The sequence below is a fragment of the Leuresthes tenuis genome, unplaced genomic scaffold, assembly GCF_036924035.1.
Source record: "Leuresthes tenuis unplaced genomic scaffold, fLeuTen1.0.hap1 SCAF_8, whole genome shotgun sequence".
Taxonomy (NCBI): domain Eukaryota; kingdom Metazoa; phylum Chordata; class Actinopteri; order Atheriniformes; family Atherinopsidae; genus Leuresthes; species Leuresthes tenuis.
In genome coordinates this window covers 7,895,311-7,918,663 of record NW_027325362.1, presented here as the reverse complement: position 1 = coordinate 7,918,663, position 23,353 = coordinate 7,895,311, and the positions used below count along the sequence as shown (strand labels likewise).

The 23,353-nt window shown below is 37.6% G+C and overlaps 1 protein-coding gene across 1 annotated transcript in view; it reads right to left on the bottom strand.

Annotated features, from left to right (window-relative positions):
- Positions 1–23,353, bottom strand: part of pank1a (pantothenate kinase 1a) — a 225,008-nt gene that overhangs the window by 83,517 nt on the left and 118,138 nt on the right. The gene's annotated exons all lie outside the window — the stretch shown is intronic.

The following is a 23,353-nucleotide window of genomic DNA, read 5'->3' as shown; positions in this document are numbered from 1 at the left end:
CTGCATAGTCTAAAGGACATCCCATATTTGTTTCAGTTTAAATAGTATTTGTGCCAAGATCAATACTGGGATATACAAGTAAAACTGAAATCTTACAAGTTTCAATCAGTATCTAACAGTGCATCAAATGGCTCTATATCTTGATTCAATTCTTTCCTAAACAAATTGAATAATAATAATGCTTAAAAACTGTCAGCCCCTCAGTCTACTCAGAATCCTGTAAATCTTGTTTTTGTTGCCTTTTTACCCTGAAGAGGTAAAGAAAGAAAAAAAGCTTAAATCCCTCAACCAAGGAGGGTATTAAGCAAGGAATTAAAGTAATTGTTTGATATTTTGGGAATGACTTATTCACCTTTAAATGGAGGGTTACATTCAGTATGAAGCTTACAGCAGTAGTAACCAGTAGTCGCTTAGCTTAACAGCTGAAGCAAAAACAACTTTATTGGTGGGTGAAATATATTAAAAGACAGGGATCTGAATACAAAAACTTTACATTTTTGTTTGTGTAGAAGCATATAGAAAACAATTTGCATGCACTTAGAAAAATGTTGAGTACGTAGCTAAACCAATCAAATATTTTTTTTAAGTTATAAGTTATTTTGTTAAATTAGCTTGTTTTCTCCCCGTGAAATGCCTGCAGTCAAACATTTTAACTGCAATATAAAATAGAGAATATTGAGAAACTAGGTTTTGTGTAAATTTTTTTGTATTCAAAACACACTTGAGACCATTTTCCATTAATCTGCTCACGTGACCTGTGTTGAGTCAATATTCCCCATACTGTTTACTGTTTATTTGCACCCGTCTGTTTTAACCTCTTCAAAGTATTGGTGGCCACTTAGAAGGCTGCTGAAAGTTCAAATCAGTAAGCAGGTGGGAGGTGTTTGAGCTTTGAAGGACTAAGGTCACTGATGTGTCTTGAGTTCTGATTGTGGGCAACTAGTTCAGCAACAAAAAGAGGGATTGGTATTCTACTATATATTATAATAATTGAATCTGAAGCTTTCTTATAGCATAACAAGGGCGCAGTACAACGTAGTGAAGTGAAAGCCCAGTCTTGTGGCAACACGTTAAATAGTAACAAAACAGAACTTTGTATTCTTTCTGAGGAACATGAAATCTGTTTTGTGCCACCCAGCAAGACTTTCAAAGTAATTTATTTCAGCAGAATGTGCAATTTATGTGTTGAGCCAGGGGAAATGGGACTCAGCAGTCAGTAGTCCAGGAAAAGGATAGTTTGTTGCGATACAATACAGTATCTGTTTTAATGCAAACCGTGATCTAACCTTAACCCTTCTTGACCTTGTTAACTTTTGTAATGTAAAATGAAGTGAGGAACAGTGAGGAAAAGTACAGGTAAACAGGAACTGAGTACAAAAATGGCTTTTAGTTACTTATGTTTTGCTGTGAGAATGGATTAGAAATGCATGCTGAGGTTCAAAAAAGTTAATTGTAGTTTGGTGCGTTAAAATTTGGTAGTATGTGTGGTATACTCCTGGTTGAGGCCATCTGGTACTTTAAAATCTAGTGTCTGTTTTTTTATGGAGTTTGTATCAGTTTGTATTTGTTCTATTTGAAAACTAAAATCATAAAACAAAGAAATAACTAATTTCATACTTTAGAATGTATACTTGACAAGTGCACAAATGTAGAATTAGTTGTGATATACATTTACAAAAATCAAAGATGCTCCCTTAACTTGCCAAAGAAGACTAGTCTTCAGAATTGAATTAAACCAGTGACGGTATCTTATCTGCTACTAATCATTTTGAGACTCAAAGATTTTAACCTTATATTCTTAACAGCACAGACAAAGATAAAAATATATGGTCTGCCTTTGAAACTAGATGACTGTACATGGTCTATGAATGTCTAGCCTTAGCTCTTTGGTGTTGTTAAAGCCAGTCTTGCACTTCCTGATATTTGTAACCTGTCGTGCGCTGCTTGTGTAGTGCATTTGAAAAAAAAAACAGGAAGAGATGCAGGGAAGTGTGTGTGCAAGCAGGTCCGTCTCTACAACTCATAAATGTGACCATTACAAATGTTACAACAAGTTGAAACTTTGTTTGTGCGTGCACATCTACTGCCTATATTTACATCTACTGTCTGCCTTTTAGAGGTATTGCTACAGTGCAGTGGTGTAATTTTCTCTGCTGTGACGCCTACTGTTTAACATGAAGACTTAAACTAAAGCACTGGTTTAACCGGTTATGGCTTTGTGTCAAAGTCACACTTCAGTCATGCAATGACCAGTGCAGCAAGCATGAATTTAAGTAAAAGCTGAACTAAAAGTGGAGGAGAGAAGAAGATTCATTGGATTTGTTGAATCAAAAAGCCTAACTTATTACATTCGCTATTAGAATGCAAAACTGTATCACAGAAAAATAAGTGAGGACATCCATTTCAGATTTAGCTTCTATAGCTAAATTCACATACGCATGTATGCATTTGTGCATGTGTGTATGTATATATATTCTGTAAATAGACTTCACATTTTAAAGTAATGACAACTTCCTTTATGGTGCAGGAACTGTGTGTATTTTTACTGTCTGTCTTGTGCACACTGATAAGTAAATTCCTGCGTGGGTACATTTGTCTCGGCATAGTTGATGTGTCATGTTGCGTTTTAGGAGCGTTTCATGTCTACAGTTTGCGATCAGGATGCTAGTTTTACCTACAAGAGTTGGGTTAGTGAGAACAGTACATACAATGCATGGCGTTCCTTTATTTTCTCAATTTCATACACAAAGTATATGAGCTATTCTTGCCAAAAGAAGATCTTTGCCCATTTTAAATTTCTTAATAACTTTTTTTGAAAAATTAACCATCTGTTTAAAGGACCAAGCAAGCACAGAACTTAGGCCATTAACTTTCCCAGATGCAGGCAGAAAAACTGCAGAACTTTCCCTGCTCCACAAATGCAAAGTTACACAAACCTGTTCCCACTACTGCTTAGTGTTTCACATGATATAAGATGACTATGAACAAAGAAAGTCATTTCTGGAGTGGTTTCAGTCTCTTCAACAATTCTACATTCTACAATATTATCTATGAGCAACTTCTTTAAAAATCGCACCTTCTCCATTTTTTCTGCCTCTAACATACTTTAAAATAAATGCATTAATTTTACCAATGTAGCCTCAATTTGTCTAACTATTAATTTCTTCAAAATTAAAGTAATTTGTGACTGTTTCACTTGTTTTTCAGAAGCAGTCAAGTGCAGCACAGGCAGTCAGGTAGATGTTGAGCAATTAAAATACAATTCCCTTATAAAAGGTGAGGCACTGGACTGTTCTCGCTGCAGACGTCAGAAGATAAGCCTAGCACAAAACAGATATTCATACTGCAGATATGTGCATCACGTGGATCCTGGCACCTGGATGACTCTCAGTACAAGTTTTTCTCCACGTTGCTGACTCACTCGTGTCATTGTTTCACTGCAGATGACTGAACGTGAGATATGTACAAAAGATTAACTTAGGCGATTGCAGTTGTCAGAGAACCTTAAAGGCATTGTAAATAAGTTCCTCTTCAGTGATGAAGTTAGGCTACAATGTTGAGTTTAATTGGTGAAACTTGGTGCTACAGTGCTATTTTTTTTAATTTTTTTTATTCAGAGCCCTGTAATAACATGAATTATTGTAATACCACCAAGAGGTTTTACTGATGGTTTGCTGTGAAATAGTAATTTGTCATATTGTTTTCTTTAACTTTTCCAGACAAATTAGTAGAAACACAGGTGGATACCATTGCAATGTCTTTCTGCCTTTTTGCTCCTCTCTGCATGACTATCTGTGCCTGTGGGTGTGGTTACCTGGGTCCCTGGCAGTGTCCTAATGCAGCGGTTACTCCTCGCTGCAGCATCCTGGTTTTTACTGCACTGATCACTATATATATATATTTTTTTAAGTAAATAGAGGGTCTGAATTTGATTCTTTGAGTAGTTATACCATTCTTTATACAAGTTTTATAGTGCATTTCTTTTTTTTAATACATAGAATTAGATTATATATTTGCACTTGTTCATTAGTGGGTGATACAGCTACATAAATACTGAGCTGCTTATTTCATTGCTTCAGGCCTCAGTGTAGCACTGAGTGAGAATACGCCCAGACATGTCTCAGAGCAATCTTGCCACACAGCACAATGAAATACACACACACACAATCACATTTAATCTACATGGTGCTAAGATACACACACTTACAGAGAAGTAACACGCTTCTATAAGCACACACACACAAACACACACAGAGTCATGGATTGTGGTTAAAACCAGCTGCTCAGCTGGTTTACAGCCCAGATAAGACAGTCCTGGGTTCAGGCTCATTGTCACACTATGGACTCACTCTCTGGTAAAATGAACAACAAACAGTGACCTCAGTGACACCAAGTGAGGAAAAATTCAGTGATCTTACATCTATACGCTGCTAAAAAATAAAAATTTGTAGCTTCACCCTAATGACAGACAGCACCCTTCATTCATTGATTTGTGTTGTATTTAACCCATGGCATAATTTGGGGGCCGAGTAGCTTTTCCTATTATTATTGATCTACTTTCTTCTGCAATTGAAGTTTATGGCAGCCCCTAGAATGATATGGTAAAAAAGTTTTGAAACTTGGCACATGCATTCAGGACAGTGCCATGGTCAACGTCAAGAATTTTCATGCCCGAACACTGACCTCTAGCGCCACCAGAAGTCAAAGTTTGAAGTGCATTCAGCTGTATAATTTTGGTTGGTCCAAATTTCACAAATGGTGTACCGTTGGAATCCTTGGATCAACACAAGTCCAATGTCACCCTATGACGTCAATTTCCGCCGAATTAGATTTTCTGCCATTTTGAATTTGAAATAATTTATCAAAAACCTTCAAAAAGCATTTCAGGTCACGCAGATTGTCTGATTTCCACAGGACTTGACACATAGAATCTTCAGACCAAGCCTCACAAAAGTTATATGGATTTTTTAATTTTGCTTCCATTTGCCCGTAGCAGCCAATCAAACTCGGCGCCAACACTTCAAATAGGAAGTGAGGCCATATTTCTGCGAGGCATTGATGTATCGATGCCAAACTTGATGTATGGACGCATGATGCCTTTCTGAGCAGTCATAGGCTTGCCTGCTATGCTGCTAGACCCCCCACCACCACTCGCTGCTTGCAGCTATATTTTTTTTTTAATTTGGGGGACCAAACAGAATGACCTCTGATAGTGGAGAAAAAGGGGGACCAAGGACTGAACCCTGTGGTACACCATAACTGAGCTGAGTCACTGAGGAGGTATAATTATTCAGAGTGACAGAAAAAGTTCTGTTAGAGAGTTCCAACCCAAGACTCCAGGCGATGGAGGAGGTGTTGTGGTTAACGTTATCAAAGGCAGCCCTTAAATCTAAGAGAACCAGAATTAAACACTCTGCACTCAATCTGCACTCATCAGTAGGTAATTTGTCACCTTAACAAGGGCTGTCTCAGTACTATGGAGTGCTCTAAAACCACACTGAAAGATGTTAAAAATGGAGAGATTACTTTGTCCAAAGCCTAAGATATCAAGGAAAACTTAGAGATGGGTCTGTAGTTCATTAGAGCTGTGGGGTCCAAGAATTTTTTTTTTTTTTTTTTGCAGTGCAAGAACTGCATGCTTAAAACTGTCTGGAAAAGATCCAGAGGCAACAGAAGCATCAAAAATCTTTAAGAAAACAGGGCTTTCTGAGGGGAGTCCTTCTTTAAGCAGCATGAGAACAATATCCAGACTGTAGGAGGAGGATATCATACAGGACACTGTACACTCTAAAATTCTTTGAGAATCAGGCTGGATATGAGTTCTGACATTTTCTGCATTAATGAGCCAGGAATTTTTCAGGTAGTTCAGCATCAGATTCTTGAAAGGAAGAAGGGGATCTGTTGATAACAGATTTAAATACATTAAACAGTATTCTATGGGTTATGATTAGTTATTGGATATCAGTTATTAGAAGTAAGTTGATCTTGCATATTTAACAGCTTTCCGATAAATTAGCATTTGATTAATTTATATCCTGGTTTTAACTGGAGCAATTTGATCTAGAATGGAAAGACAATGCTCATTATACAATTGCAATAGTGCTTCTGGTCTGAGCAGTGGTTCAAAGGGGGTAAGGACGTAGAATTAAAGGCACTGCAAAATTTAACCACAAGGCAGAACTAGTGAGTAAGGTGGAACAGAAGAAGATGGGGTGAGGGGTTGTGTAATGTAAATAGTAGCGTGTAGCCGATTGAACAGCATGTTGTAGGTTGGATGTTAACACACGTAAGCCTTGTACATTTTGGATACACTGTCAGTCGGAATGGGATTCAAACCCTGGTTCGGGTAGGGGGGGTAATTAAAGTATAGAGGGTGCCAGAAGTGCTAGCAGATAAACTCACCTAAACAGTCCTACAATCAATAAAAATTACAGCAAAAGCAAGGCCATACAGGCCAACTCACCTAAACTGGCTGCCTTTTTTCAAAAGGCTCACATGGGCCACACCCTCCACTTGAATATATCCTGGATTTCTTCCTTGCTTCTTCCAAGAGTCTGTTTACCCTAAGTGCCCCCTATGCTGAGCCCCTAGCTACTATTGCTTCTTCTAATCCAAATCCACTGACTGGACTTGACTGCCTCATCTGACACTTCCTTCACAACCTGACAAAATTTGCCTTAGAGTTGAAGTACCTGAACATAACGAACATAACGGGTCTCCATTTTGTACCCCTTAACATTTCCTCCTGTCTACGAACCTGCTCAACAGCTAGCTTTCTCTTCTCCTTGGGACCTGCTCTACTCCACACACATCTTTACTCCCAAGCTAACCGGACTTTAGTATATTTAAACTCCTCTATACTGGGAGCTGGAGTATGTCTTTCCAATACAGTACCACAGTACTAAGGCATCTAGGAACACCTAGCCACTTTCTAATGTAAATGTAATTCACTGGAGAGTCGCAGAATATCTTCCAACAGCAGTTTTCTTATTACCTTCCTGAGCCTTGTATCATCTCCGGAAGACAAACTTGAGTCTACGAGTGTTGCCATTTAGTTGGCTTGTTTTGTCTAACAGCCGATCTATGGCTAATCCAGGTAGTTGCCAAGAATAAAAAGTATTAAAAAAGACCCAATCCTTAAAACTATAAAACGTTAATATATATATATATATATATATAAAATAAGATAATTTAGATCAAAACTTAACAGGTAAAACAGTATAAAAATCCACAATGTTTATCAGAGCTGCTCTCAAGATAGACAAGACTCATATGAGGCCCAGACCCCATGAATACTGCTGTTTTATCATGTAATTTACCAAAACAAAGTAAAATCTGTTTTTACTTCTGAATATATTAGTCTCACAGATATTTCAACATCTGTGAAAATTAAACTATTTTCATTGCAAAAATGATAAATTACATGTAATAATTAAACATACTAAAGTTAGGGCAGGGCTCCGGGCTGGGGGTGGCAACACCCAGTCCGAAATCCCGCCATTCCGACATCCCACCATTCCGACAAGGCTTTCCGTATAAGGAAATGTGCGTTACTCAACAGGTGAGTCCCTTCTTTCTGTTCATGCAATTTATATGTTTAACACATGTTTACAGATAAGCGTTATTAAAAACACAAAGTCTCGGCAACTGGAGGAGGAGAAGCAGACGGTGGTGGTTTTCAATCACACACTCCAATGTTTCAACTTCCGAAAATTTAATCCAGGAAAAAAAGGCTTACAAACATGGACCGAAACGGCTCCATAACACGCACAAGAGTCCAAAAGAAACGAAAGTTAACCAAAAGAAAGCAAATAAACAGCATGAAGTGGTCAAAATTGGTTTTACGCATGCCTATGTGCGTCTGGCACATGCGTCTTCGGGCTCTCCTACGTTGGTTTGCGGATGAAAGCTATATGTTCAGCTGTAATGTCATGTAAAAACAATCTCTACATGACATTTAGTCCCAGGTGTGACCAGTTAGGTCCTTAAGATATCAACAGGCTGTATAAAGCCTTGCGCAACGGCTGTGTGTTTGTGCCAAATCCGCAAAGCCCATCCGCGCTTCCCATAATTGGAGCGATTACTCATAAATCACGTGAATAACATGAATAAACGTTTTTACTGCATTTTGTTGTGTCTTATACGTTCTATGCTGTCATTTCTCTCCTCTCCTATTGGCAAGGCAAGGCAGAGTGCTCGCAACTGTGTCCTGTGCAGTAGCCATGATATCTGTGATTGCAATTATTACTTTTGCATATGATGACAGCGTGCAAAAGACGCATGGGCTCTGTGGAGAGCTCCGCTCCAGCTGGCTGCTGTGACAGCTCACTGACACTGTATTTCTGCTTAATCACTTTCAGTCTCGCCAGAGTTACATTTATATCTGTATTTTTATATTTGAAATTTCAGGGGATTTTGATAATAGATTATTAAAGTTTGTTTGCGAGGCTGTGGCCTCTGTATGTGCAGAGTTTGTGCGCCAAACTTTAGGGCGTATTTGCGCCGGCATATCATTAGTGCAAAATGTTTTGGGTAAAACATAGGCTATTAAAAGAAACTGTCGGAATGGCGGTATGTTAAAAAAAAAAAAAAAACATACCGCCATTCCGATCATAGGAGGAAAAAAGTGTCGGAATGGCGGTACGTATGATAAAAAAATTAAGTGTCGCTATTCCGACAATTGGAGGCCAATGTCGGAATGGCAGCATGTAACCCCTGGCTGGATAGTGTAGTGGTATGATTTCCATCTTTCGTTTCCTGGGTTCAAATCTCCTGCATGAAAGGTACGACCTCCAGCAGGGGTCCTTAGGCAAGACCCCCTTACCCTATCTGCCTACCTGTAAGTCGCTTTGGATAAAAGCATCTGCCAAATGCATAAACATAAACATAATAACAGGTGGATGCTAACACAATCAGAGGACATACTGAATGACAGATGATCTTTCAAATGTGACAAAACATGAGTTGTAATTTGGGTGAATTCCCATTTATTACAACTTGCCATTGTATATACTGTACACTGCAGATAGCTGCACATCAGTATTTCAGAAAATCAATCATTTGATAATGTGGTCAGGGTTGCCACATGTAACATGTTTAATTCTAGAGAGCTCTTGTAAAAGGGGGAAGTGCCAAGAAGAGAAAAAGAGAAATGGGGTTAAGTGGAACATGTGTACATCTCCATTTATTTTTCTTACTAAAGCTGTTATTCAAAGAAACAAAAGAGAACAAGAAGCAATAGTGCTTTGCTGAAGGAGGATTCAACAAAAGTGTTCTTATCTTATAAGATGTTACAGTCTCTGTAACAACACGCATACAACACAGTGTTCCAAAGGATGCATGAGTTCATACATTCACTGAACCGGTTTATTTATAGCAAGATTAGCAAACCAAGTAACACCACACAATGTAAGTCCCCAAAGTTTGACTTCTCCCAAACACTAGCTCCACCCCTCATAGGACACCCTGCTGGTAACTTTAATTCCTGGATGTCATGTGACTTATGGTCAAATTAATAATGACTGAATCACAGAGTTCTGGACAGGGGAAGGGCACTGCCATTTCGGAAGACTGTCGATGTAGATAGATGGACATACAAATTGTCTAACATCAGTAATCAAATTGCTTTATTTTAATATTTACATTCATTATCAATATCGACTAATTATTTGAAATGTTAAACATCTACAGCCAGATTATTAGACTGAGGATACAACAAAATCATGAATACAACTGACTGAGTTAGTAAGAGAGGGGGCTAGTGCCTGGTGAAGAATGGTTTACTCACATTTACAGTAAAGAAAACTGAAACAAAAATGTGAAAGTAAGTTCAGGATTATTATGGTTATGTAAATGTTTTATTCTTTACTTTTGATATCTGAATTTTACCTTTCAAATAATTCAGTTTTTTCAAACTTCAAATTGAACTGCATTTAAAAGAGCAATAAATCAACTGTGAGATACATCCATTTTAAGCTTACTGAAACACAGTTAAAGACAAGCAGCACCAAGATTGCAGAACAAACCACCGTACATACATAAAATCTTATTTACCAATTGTTTGACAACTTTTATGTTCCAAAGAACATATAGACATGCTGAAATCTCTGCACAATGCAGGAAGGTGTCACATTGCCAGTCTTTGTACGAAAGTCACTTCTCTGTAGAGTGAGACTTTATATGCATTCATGGCTTAGTGTCACCCTGCCACTTGAACAACCTCTTCATAAAAGGGGCAGTATACAACCATAGGAAACCAATGTGTGTCTCACTTGACCAGCAGCAACTAAGACCAAAAACAAACAAACAAAAAAAAAACCTACCATGAGAGTTTAGGTTTTGAGGATCATGTCCTTTTTCTAACCTTCAATCAGGACATCTCTTTAGACCTACTCGCAGTTTCTTGTTTCTAAATGTAGAAAGGGGGAGATCTCCAGCTGTCAAGTTTTTCTGTGGAACCTGTTCTTAGTTTCTGTTTGAGAAGCAAAAATCCTCTCTACTATGTTTTACTTTTCCTTTTGAAATGTTTAATAGTTAGAGTTGGCTCAGGGGAAGCTAAACCTTTACTTTTGTTGTTCTTGGATCAGGCTGCTGTGGGACCTCACATATGGAACTGGACACTTTCCCTCTACTCTCCTCCTTCTCAGTATCAATGGATTTTTATGATATTAACTTTGTGTGTCTTCCTTTTATCTCTCTGTAGGTAACTCTGACCTGCCCAGTGTGGTGTTGTTGCCCCTCTAACCCAAACATGTCAAGGAAGAAGGTCACCCTTGTGGTGGAATCATTCAATATAAATGGAATTTGTGTAATACCACTGGTTTTCTTTTATATGCTTAGAGGTAAATCAGCAAAGTCAAACCGTTGCATACGACCCAGAAAAGTGTCCTCTAAATTAACGCCATCACATTTCAGCACTAAATGAAGGTTTTGCTTAGCTGTGCCATGAAATAAAACTCATTAGCATTTCATACAAGTTATATAAAGCTCGACAGCAAACTAAGCAAACAAAATAAGGTAGGGACTGTAGGTCACACAGGCTGCCCTGTGTTGATGCTGAAGTTTTCTGGTTAGATTGCAGCTTTAAATACCTTGACTAGGCTTGGAAATGAAAGCTATCAAATTAGAGTTAGTATTTTGAACAAATAACCAATGCTGCCTTTTTTCCTGTAATGGGACAGTATCAGATAAAGCTTTAATGAATTTAATTAATTATTTCTCTCCCCTAGGAGCTGGGTCATACTTCAAACAAATCTTTCTCTCATTTCTATAATGTACCCGCCTTGCACATCTCCATTCCCATTCTCCATTCCATGTCCATTTCCCTGCCTTCTTTCCCTCTTTTTCTCTTCCTCCTCCCACTCCCTCTTCTTCATTGCACTCTAACTGGAGCCAGAATGAGGCCATATACACTCCATATTTTTTTTTTTTTATTCCAATCATTGATTGGAATACTGCCCTTTGATTTTATATTTTTGTGTTACTTTTGTTTCAAGTTGTTTAACGAGAGTTATAATTTTCTATCCGCGGCTGTGTATTGTGATAAAGTTTATCATTGTAGAGAAAACAGCGGTGTACATCTAAGTGATGGATTTAATCCTTTTTTGTGAAAGAGAGTATTGGAAACCACTAGAACAATTAAATCTAAGTTGTAACAAACTGGGAATATTATAACAATACGTTTCTGCGCAAACTACCGTCTGTTGTGTACTTAGCTCCTCAGTTTTGTAATCAGTCCATGTTGACAATTAAAGTCGTGTTTCTAAAGACCTCTCTTCTCTTTTCTTTGTTGACACTAGTGGGTAAAACATGTGCCAGACCCAAAGAGGGAGGCGTGCATAAAAGAAAAAATGTCACACCCCCACCCCCCCGTCTCCCAATACCATAACTCATCCACATTTTACAGTTTTACTCAGTTCATTTTCTTTTTCTTTCTTAACACATCATCTCCAAACAGTGGTTGGTCACCAGTGTATGAATCATTAACCAAACACTCTGTGCACTCTGAAAGAAAGAAATGCTTCTATAATGCTACAATGTGAGGGTGAAACTTTAAATAGTTAAAACTGGAATTAAGTGAATAACCCATTTGTTACATTAATAAGATGAACTGACTGGAACTGACTAAAGCCATAACATATGAAACAACACAGACGCACACAATTGTGACAACTATATGCTTTGTAAAGTAGCTGAGTAGAGACCTGCACTGGTGGTATGGCAGCAGCAAAATCTAAATATCACATCTACTTTTCTTACAATTTGTTGGTGTTTTACACAAAGTGAAACCCTCCTTGCTTGATGGAATACAAATTAATGCTGTGCTGCAGTCGCAAGTAAACTAATAGATGGTTTATTCTTTAAAATAGTAGAATAAGATTGTGTTTTCCTTCCATTATACAAGAAAAAGAAAGGGGGCTTGAGGAAAAAGGCTTGTGCGACTACTCTCGTGCTCCACACAAAGAAGTAAGACTTAGCTTTGGTTAAAATAGTAGTCTCTCTCTCTCTCACACATACACTTTAACTAACAGTGTGGTGAAGTTACTCTCGAGTCTTGGGAACATGCTGTCTTTCTTGTTCCTCCACACCGGACATCAGGCAGACATGTTGAAATGTGAGACTGCACAGTCATACTCGCTCTGACATAGCTGTGTGTGAGATCATCAGGAAGTGTTGCAATTCTTATATTCGTGAGTGTGTGATAAAACTCTCTGTGAATGTCTTTGTTTGCTCATTGGTGATTTGTTAAATAAAGCTCTATATTATGCCATGAAGATAATTGTTTTTATAGATTTAACCTTACAAGCACCACATACATTTGTTTGTTAGATTCTAAAAAGTGATAAATATATATATATTTATCTAAAATTGAGATGAATGTACCATCTTTATGGGGGGGAAATATAACAGAGATGGAAAGAGAAACAATAAAGCAGTAACACCAGGAAAAGAACCGAAAGACAATAGCTGCTACAAACAGTTTCTATTAAGAATGTAAGAAGATAGATTTACAGTAATATTGGATTCGTTGAAAATCTTATATAAGAGGGTGTACATGTAGAAAGTGGTATTTCCCATGTGGTAGGGTTAAGTATAACACAATACTTAACTATGAAATATACTCAAATAAGTGTATATTCCTTTTTGTAGACGTAATCAACCTAACGTGGATGTCATTTTAAATCCCTTTTAATAAAGGTCAGTTTAGCAGTTTTGTTTCCTGCTCCAAATAGTTGAATTTCCCGGAGGATTAACCTAACCCAAATCAAAAGAGTGCTTGAGTATTGTGGGGAATAATCTGTGCTGTTGGTGTGGCCGGCTTTGCTCTTGATTAAATTCAGGTGACTGGTTTTATCTGAGAGAAGACATCTCTCCAAAAACAAATTGAATTCACAGAATCAGCCATAATTAAAAGGACCTGCCAGATGAATGCATTAACAGAGGAACTTTGAGAGTGATGTGAGGTATCTGCAACCTAGATGTTTACAGTGGATTAGATGGATCTGCAGGATTGGAACCTCTGTTGGGGTGCTTATTGGGATGCTCCATTGGGATCAGGGAGTTAAACGTCTTGGTCTCTATGTCGTGCGTTTCAGGGCAGTTTTTACTGTGCAGTTCGGGCGTGCTTGGTCACCAACCAAATTAGATGAAAGAATCCCAGCAGAACATTGTACTGTTAACAAATTATTGTTATTCACAGTTGGTGTCAATCTAATGTGTTGTCAGATCAGTGTATGTTATCTAAATCATTCAAGATTATTTGCCTGAACAAAAAAAGAGTCCAATATTCAATCCATGATCAAAATGTATGTGAAGGAAGAAGAGGTGGCTTCAGTAATAACCCTGATCAAGGGAAGGCAGATGAAATCCCCACAGTGATGTTCGACTAGGAAGCATATCAAAAACAATTACACAGCGACCATGGATACATAAAACAACAATAAGTAAATAAAATAGATCAATAAAGAACTAGATTTTCCCTGACAATAAGCTATGTTTTTATACTGCATTATGAAGTGCCTTTTTTCCAGCTGCATTTCAATTTCAGGTTCTCGTGTCCATTTTTTGATAAAAGATTTGCAACATTTGCATGTGTAATCACATATATCTGTTTTATACATTTGTGAACCCCATGAATAATTGTTGCTAGTTGGTATCTAATTGAAATCTGAATTAAGAACTGAAGTGGAATTCTTTGTTATTTACCAATTTTAAAACCTGGGTTAGTTTAGATATTTGTAACTGAATAAGGGAAAATTGCTTTCTTATAAAACCTTTCAGATTTCTATGACAATAAAATCCAACTTCTCAACATACTCTCACTTCTATTTCACATCAACAATCATAAAATGCAATACTATGTTCTTTTTAAGATAAGGAGTTATCTGAAAGTACATAAAGCCATTAATAACCTATGTGAGGTTATTTAAGATATTAACCTGAATACATATTCTAAAGAAATAAAGCTTCACCTATAAACATAAGAAATAATAAAAGCAGTGCATATACAGCTGTTAATATTTCATAAGTGGGCCATATCTCTAATTATTGTCATCATATTTCCATATCTCTAATTATTCCTCAAAGCAACTACTAAATCTATTCATTATCTTGTATTATCACCGACATGTGTATACAGTGGATCTATGCCCGCTTCCCCATGTTCCTCTAGAAATACATCCACCAAATCTCTTTATATATCTATACAAGAATAGCCCCTCCAATCAGCAGTGACGTGTGCTGAGTCATGAATCTTCAACCAATCAGTTGTAACATACTGTGACAAAAGGCGTTACAGTAACTGAGTAGGAGGCGGTTCACTGGTAGGAAGAGCTCTGAGTCAGCAGGGCAACAGTTCCTCATTGGTGGACTTGCAAACCATAACAAGTGGGAATGATTTATGCTTAGAGTGACAACCTGTTTAAGTTGGGGGGCGGGGGTGGCATTCAGGTAAAATGTACCCATTTTCAGATTTGGACCAACTGCGTTTAAAGCAGGTTTGTTCAAATGTAATGTGATGTGCCATAAAGTTACAAATAACCCAAACAAAAATGTGTTTATAGATGCCTCCAACATTATCTTATCACAAGCTGTTGGGAAAAAAACAAAACAACTTCTAGTCTAAGAAAGCAGAGAGAAATTTGTATTCTGAGGTCACACTAAATGATAAAAATAATGACCAAATAAATAAAATGGGGTCTCAAAAATCCTGAAAAGAAAAATGCCAGGGGCATGTTTGCTGAACACAGATCTCAGATCAGCTCTATCAAACCATGTTGATGGTAAAAAAACAGAGCTTGTTTGAACCCAAATCCCACTTGCAAATATATAATATTTTGATCACCTTCTGGCCAGGGAGTTACCATCCTTTTTAAAATTGTGCAACCTCGGTTTTCAAGACACATTTGTCCTACCATGATTCAAACTATTAAGAAACATTCTGAATCCAGCAATTGTATCGGTGTATCAGTTAATCCTTGTAGTCTCTGGTAAAAGTTAATAAAACTACAAACTCCCTGCTACCTTGCCACTGCTGAAGATCAATCCACTGAGCATCCACTGAAAGAAGTTGTTCCTGTCACTTTGGATCACTGAGCAGGCGTTCAACCCTCGAACCTCTCAGATGCACTGCTGGCTTTTCTGCTGTGTTGTCAGATCTGCCTCAGTGCCACACGTTTCACATCGGTCTTTATTAAATAAATGCAGTTTTTTGTATTCTCATTCCTCTTCAATTTAAGCAGAAACTGACAAAGTTCTGCACATTCTGGCATCCAGAAAATATATTTCTGTGATGAAAGCAGAACAGTTAACTAGGAAGCAGCTAATCTGAGGCTAATCTAGTGTAGCAGTTCGTGGTATTCATAACCTTTGAGTATTAAGGGTGGGGTTGCTTTTGCTTACCCTAAATGCAGAATCTGTATGCGTCATGGAATTGTGATTTGGACCTTCCCTAAAAGTCCTGGACAGAAACATCAACTCCAAATTTCAGGATGACACAGTTTTGAATGACTAACTCCTGGACAAACACTGGTTAGTAACAGCTGGAGCACTGGCAATAGACATCTCCACCAATACCACAAGAATAGTATGTTTCTGATGCCCTTACAACGACTGTTGCCAACCAGAAGCTTGTACTTTCAGAAATAAAGGTTGCAAATAAAAAGCCAACAATGACGGAAACTGGAAGTGTGGGGAATGCAGACTGCAGACAGAGGAAACTTTGGAGAAATATATAAAAATTATGCTTACTTGAGGTTAAACTGTTTCCTTCATCTCTCCCTGAAGCCTGACAAAGGTGATGTCATCCCTCACTAACCTCAGTCAGAAATATATGTATAAAAAAAATGAATAAATAACTTCTGAAATACAAAGGAAAGCCTCAAACATGAATTGATTGCAGTTAAGTCTGTTTTTAGGCTCGTCTTAATCTGGGAGGTGTTGTAACTTGATTTTAGCTCCCTTATTTGACTTAGTTTCAAGTTTGAAATTTCAGAAGATTTCAGAAAAAAAGTTCCAACCCAACCCAGTGTTCTCTTGTTTTTGAGCATTAATAGTAAAGAGGGACAAATATTTGTAATCTTTTCAATACTGAGTCAGAAACTTATTACCAGAAACCTAAGGGCAGTTTTTCATGTCAAAGTAAAAGTGCTTTTTCTTGCCAATGAGATTCCTGCTAACACAGAAGTTAGTCATTTGGCACAGTAATTTGTTATATTTCGTTAAGGGCCATTCTAAACTTTCTCCATCCATGATACTCACTGGCTGACCTAATAACTGTGAACTAATAACAGGTTATTTACATTATTTATGATAGGTTTCTGTTTTGTCTGATTCACTGGTATGAGCTACACATGTATACCCACTGGTTCATTGCTCATTTCAAACAGCCTTCTGCCCCCCTTAGACATCCTGGGTGAGACTATTTTGAAGACCTGAAAAAAGCTGCGGATTTTGATAAAGATTTATTTTATCAAAATCCTTTACTTTCTCAGTAAATGGTTTTAAAGTTCTGCATATACTTACTTTGCTCAGTAGTGCAAGATTCATCTTCACTTCACAGCTATCATGAAGTCAAGTAAACAACATAAGCCCTTAAACTCTTGACATAATTACCACATTACAGACAATGAATTGAAAATATGGACAATATTCTAGCTAACACTGACAAACTTTACTACTTTTTCCTGATACGTCCATGCAGGCCACCTGGCGAATCTGCTTTTTCTCAGAAGCAGCTGAACTGTGGACTCATATGACCATAGAACACATGTCCACGTGTTGCTGCACATATGACTTCCTCATTGAATAATACAGTTTCCGATTACATTTCTGGGGTGGTAGACTGTGTTTAGTGACAAAGGTTTTCCAAGGTACTAATGAGCCTATATTGCTTGACTGATCATGATGGGATAACTCTTTTTCATGCAGTGCCGTCTGAGAGCTTGAATGTCAAGTGCATGACTTGTTATTGTGTTTTGTGTGACATCACTTGGTTACTATAATGTATGGATTGTGATTTCTTTAAAGGCAAATATGTCATAGCAAATTTAAGCACAAGACACTTACAATGAGCAAAAACTTAAATCTTCCCGTTACAACAACCAAAGGGCTTCTTCAGTCTAAACCCATGTGACTCACAATTCAAAACTCTGATCTTCAGCGATCATGTACTGTAATGTGCACTTTGTGCATCTTTTCCACCCTGCCACCCGATTATAAATCATTTGGCAGTACAAGAAGGCAGCACACATCCTTTACTAGAGAAAATGCTACATGAAAACTAAACTAGACAATAATGACATTTTTTGATACTTATTACTGTATTTGACAAAGATAATAAGCTGTACAAACCAAAAATCTTTACATTTAAATCAACAGTCCGATATAGTGATGCTTATTCATGGAAGGTTTACATTTACATCATTCCAAATATGGAGGACCTCATTGTGCTGATAAATTTGTCCTGCGACTCCCACTGCATGCTGAAGTTTGCTAAAGTGAAGCCAACCAAGTAATATTCTATATCCTGATTTCTATAAACACTACTACATTAAGCTAAACAGATATTTTCTGCTTTTAACAGAATTAGAAATTTAAATACAGCATGTACCCAATCCCAGAGAGAAACGCTAAAGCACAGCATGCTAGATATCATTACACTTAATAATACATTCTATTTGAAGGCGCCTTTCAAAACACAAAAATAAGAAACAGACATAAATTCAATATACAAAAAAACTAAAAACAATATGAAACGGGGAAGTGTGACATAAATCAGTTTAGCAGGAGATTTTAAGGAACTTCAGAACCGCTAGACAAGATGTGAAGAAGAGTGGATCTAATTAAACTTTAGTTACAAACAGTGCTGTAGGTGCAGGCTTGCACATGTTTAGAGCACAGTTTCTTCTGTTGTCTGATTCAGAGTCATCTTTGCTGCCAGGTACTTTAAGACGGAGCAGGAATTTACCTTACTGTACAAGATATGAAATCAAAAACAATGAACCGATTATTCAGAGGAAACAGGTATAAGTTATTCAAAACAATCAATGCTACTTTCTTGTCATAACCCAATTGTTAAAGGGTTTGTTAGCAGCACTGAAGGTTTAAAAGTAATTTACTGAGAGTATTAGGATTAATTATAATCCAATAATGACTTAACCTGCAGACATGCACTCTGCCTCCAGTCACTGTGAGTCTTTTCCTTTTTACACACAAACCTTTCAGGTACCCAAAAAAAAGGTATTTAAAAACGAAAAGTTAAAGCAAGAGCATTTGTACTGAAAGTTGACAGACTTACTACATACATGTTTGTTTCGTTAGAATTTGGCTGCATAGTGCAAGAACAGCTTTGCAACTTCTTTGCAACTATACAACAGGGTCAACACACACACACAATGCATACACACAAAAAGCATGTGCATGTTACACACATACACACTTACTGGTTTTTATAAAGAAAGAATCTGTGCTTGGAATGTACACACCTCAAACAGTCTTTGGACAATATGGATGCAAGTTACTTGATCTATTTAAGCCACCCTGTAGTGTTTTTGATTCTAATCACCCATTTTGAGGATATTGTCCAATTAAACTATGGAATGTGTCATTCTGTTACTTTTTCCCCAAACAGTTTTTGTTCTGGTCATGACTTCAGAAGAAGAGGCCAAATTAAATAGATTTAATTTATCTAAGTGTCTCATTTTCATATTCTTTAAAACTGAGCTGTTTCTTTGTTGTTTCCACATCCATATCTAGCTTAAAAAAAAAAAAAAAAAGGGAGAGTAAATCGCATACGTGTGTAGTTTCACAGTGACTGACAATAGAGAACGATATGTTTAGACAGCTTTATAAATCTGGAAAAAAAAACATTTCTGCCTTTGTGCGTACACACAGTCTAAACTCACACACAGTTTTATGTATCTGGCCGAGGGTTTTTAACAACACTGGAGGATACAGGCTTCACAAAAGGATAAACGGGGATCACTCAGACCGACTTTGTACTGACTTGCTGTGGAACAAAATTGTTTGCAAAACTACCCCCCCCTGGAGTCAGTGGGTCCACTCATTGAAGAGGTCAAAGGTTTGAGTTTTTTTTTTTTTTTTTTGTTCTTCCAACTGTTGGTAAGTCCCATTAACAAACTGTGACTCATTTCTGTCGAGTGAAATGGTCATTGTGTTGTATAGATCGACGCAGCGGAAGAAATAAACCAAAACTAAACAAGCTAAACTGATGGTTCCTGAAAATGACCAAATTAACACTTAGTAACCATGCAGATATGCTTAGTTCTCTGGTGTTTCATTCTTGACTGAATAACGAAAAATGGCCAATTTGAAATGTTCTGATTTGGATAATAATAATGCTATTTATAAATGATCTATTTAGTTGTTTGCTTGAGTGTTAGGTTATTCTTTCAAACCTGAAAGTTAAAGGGGGAACTTCTCCAAGTACCAGCTACACCACCTTGCGCTTCCAGCAGAGATCACAGATTAAACTCAGTCAACAAGGAAAAAAGGAAGAAAAAAAAAAACACCTCTGACTGCTGATTGGTTCTTTGAAAAACAAAAGGCGGGTCTTTTAGTGTGGTGTGATTACCGGTAACTGGGGACTGATCCATATGGAAAGTACCTGAAACTTTTCAACAGGGTAGGAGTCAACAAGAGGTTAAGTGTGTGTGATGTGTGTGTGTCTAAACTTACTAATGCTACTGGGACGTAAATCTGTTTACACTCTTTGTGCCACTGTCTCCCTTATGTGGACAAAAAGACAGTCTACCCCATATGAAATAATAGAGTTAAAAGACACAAACTTGGTTTAAAGTTACATTAAATGATTAGAGTTAAGCAAGAAAAGGTTTGGGTAAAAATATGTGTTATTGTGTGTCAGCAGGCTTATTCATCAACAGTGCTAACCTGGCAGTTTTTCATGAGACCAAAATAAATTTACTTCATCAAAGAAGCCAATTAATCAACTTTGATCAAATTTCAGATTTTATTCCTTAGAGTTTTTTTTTTTTGCTTTTCTCTATTTGGATAAGAAAAATATCTATTTCCGAGTCCATGGTATGACATACGTACTTTATGTGTTTAATGAATCAGCCAAAGCACAACGGCACAAACTGTTCTTTTCATTCAATTGAATTAGGATAGTTGATTTTTAACCTATAAAAAGTTTATGCATCTATTGAAAAATAATAAGAAGGCAGACGACATGGACTGTCTATGAGACAAACATGAGTAAAGGACTCTCGGCAGCCATACATTGTTTGCCTTGCCCCAGTGACACATCCTTTCCATGACCCTCAATGAGGCACATTTGGATGTGGTTAACTTGGGTGTGTGCCAGCTCAACAACTAGATCAAAACAACTCCAAAATGTTTTTCATGATCGCAAAACTTTAGCAGGGAACCATGTACTGTATTTTTGCTTGAACTGATGGCAAATACAATTGAAAGAGAAATTTGTGACTGATGCAAAATTTAGAGAATGATTTACTGCAGTATATCTTTGTGTCACAGAATTTACTTTGAGATTTAAAAAGAAAAAAATTGATTTAAAATTTTATTTTTTATTTTTTTAAATCAGTGTCCTGATACGGCACAATAGTATTCTTTTGAGTCACTGTCAGTATCTGTAACCTGACAGCAGGTTTAACGAGCCTTCTGTCAAGTGTGAGTCACCGATTTTTTTACAACACTGCACATTCTGTTAAAAGTAAGAACTCATCCAATATCTGAATTTCATGAGAAATAATTTGTTTTGCCATGGTTACAAGGCCAATTTTAGCCTACTACATTACAGTGGAGTGCAATTTATATGAGCAGCACCTTTGGTCAAAATTCAGGATCTCATTTTGGACTTAAGTTAGGCTTTTGAAAGCTCTATTAGCTGTGCCCACATGCAAACAAGTGTCCTGTTGGTATGGTTAGTTATTATATCAACGTTAAAAAGTTTGAGATTTATTCGCAGAAATTCTTTAAATAGCTTTGCATCCAAACCAGCATTTAAAATGTTTCAGTATTCAGTGCTTTCACGACCAGAGCTACTACAATGATCTACCACAAGTGTGGTATGATATAATGACACTAAAGGGGAACAGAGACAACTTTGGAATCGAAATTCCTGTTAGAGCAGATTTTTTATTTTCTGTGGCATTCAGTGGAGCACTTAATGCTAGTTAGCCTGTGGCTAAAAGTGCTCCTCCGTCCTGCCACCACGTCATGGAGCAGATGGTATTCATTGTCTATGATAGATTTATGACTCAACAACTTTCTCTTATCCGTCACAGTCTAAAAAGTGTTGAGTTCCTCTACAATCACTGAGCCAGCTTTCCTGATCGGTTTATTAAGTATTTTTGTGTTTGCCACCTTCAAGCTGCCACCCCAACATACCACAGCAAAGAAGATGGCCCTGGCCACCACAGACCTCTAGACTATCCTCAGCATGACACCAAGACATTTATAATCCTGCACAATCTCCACCCACCCCCCCAGTGGTCATTTGGTTTAATAGAGACCATGTTGTCCTCAGATCTATCACCAGTTAATTAGTTTTACCAATGTTAAGCTGCAACTGATTTGGCAGGTGTGTCTTCTTTGGCACTGGAACCAGACATGTTATTTTTCTCAGCACTGGCACCCTTTTGACACGGGGGCTCAAGTTAAAGAGTCTTAGGTTGATGCCATCAGGGCAGCCTTGGTTGAACGGAGCCTGTGAAGTACACACCTCACCTGGTCATCAGTGATGGTGGTGAATGACCCACAGATATCAGATTCTTCAGCCTTAGAAGGTTGTAGGTTCCCTCAGGTTGGCTGGGGAGAGGACGTGGATTCACCCTCCCCACTCTCCAGGAAGAGCGGGGAGAAGAGGAGAGTCAGCATGATGGAGGATTCTGATGGTTGGTCAGGGGGCATCGTACGCTGTGGAGGCTGAGTTGGGACCGAACAGTGGGCAGGGTTGGGACCCATTATTAAACCTGTTAAAATACAGCTTGAACTCGTCGGGCTTCTCCAAGTCTCCGTCTGTTCCTCTGCTGCTGGACTTAAACCCAGTGATGGAGTTAATGCCCCTCCAAACTTTTCTGGAAATGTTCTGCTGCTCTTTCAATATACCTTTACTACATCAAGTATGTTTGTGTCAAACAATTTGACATGCTGTATTCTGCCAAGTACAATCAAATGCTCCAAAAGTTATGTTAAACTGTCCATGATTGAGACACAGATCTATTCTGGTCTGATACCTATGATGGCCCTGAGAGGCAAAACAACAATTAACGGGAAACAACATTTCATAACACAGGGCATTTCAAAAAACCCACCAAGACAACCTCAACAGAATGTTGTAGAAAACAGAATTAAATAGATAACTATGTATTTAGTTTGTTTTATTCATCTGTGTTTTGAAGGCATTAAAGTTACATTTTTGGACATATTGTCTTGTCGAATTAATTTAAATTTTTCCAAAAATCCTGCTATTTTTTGGTATTTTAAGTATTTTTAAGTATTTTTTTTTCCAATACTGTGGTCAAACTCTGCCTTGATTTGATCATTTCCCACTAATGTCTGATATTATCATGGACAACTTAAAGGTGCAGGTAGAGATGACAACAGTACCTGCACTTTCTTTATAGGAATGCTTGTGTCGTTATCAGATTTGTCAAGGTACTGGGGTTACGCCCACCGTTTGGCAAATAGAGACTGGACTCAATCAGTATGACTAAGTATACATGGCCAAGCGTAAAATCCAGTTACTCATTGAAGTACGAATCCATGAGGTTGTAGCCTGTAAGACAAGATTCCAAAATTCATCATACAACTATAGCTGAATTCACTGCACAGATGTTGTCTTCAAGTTACT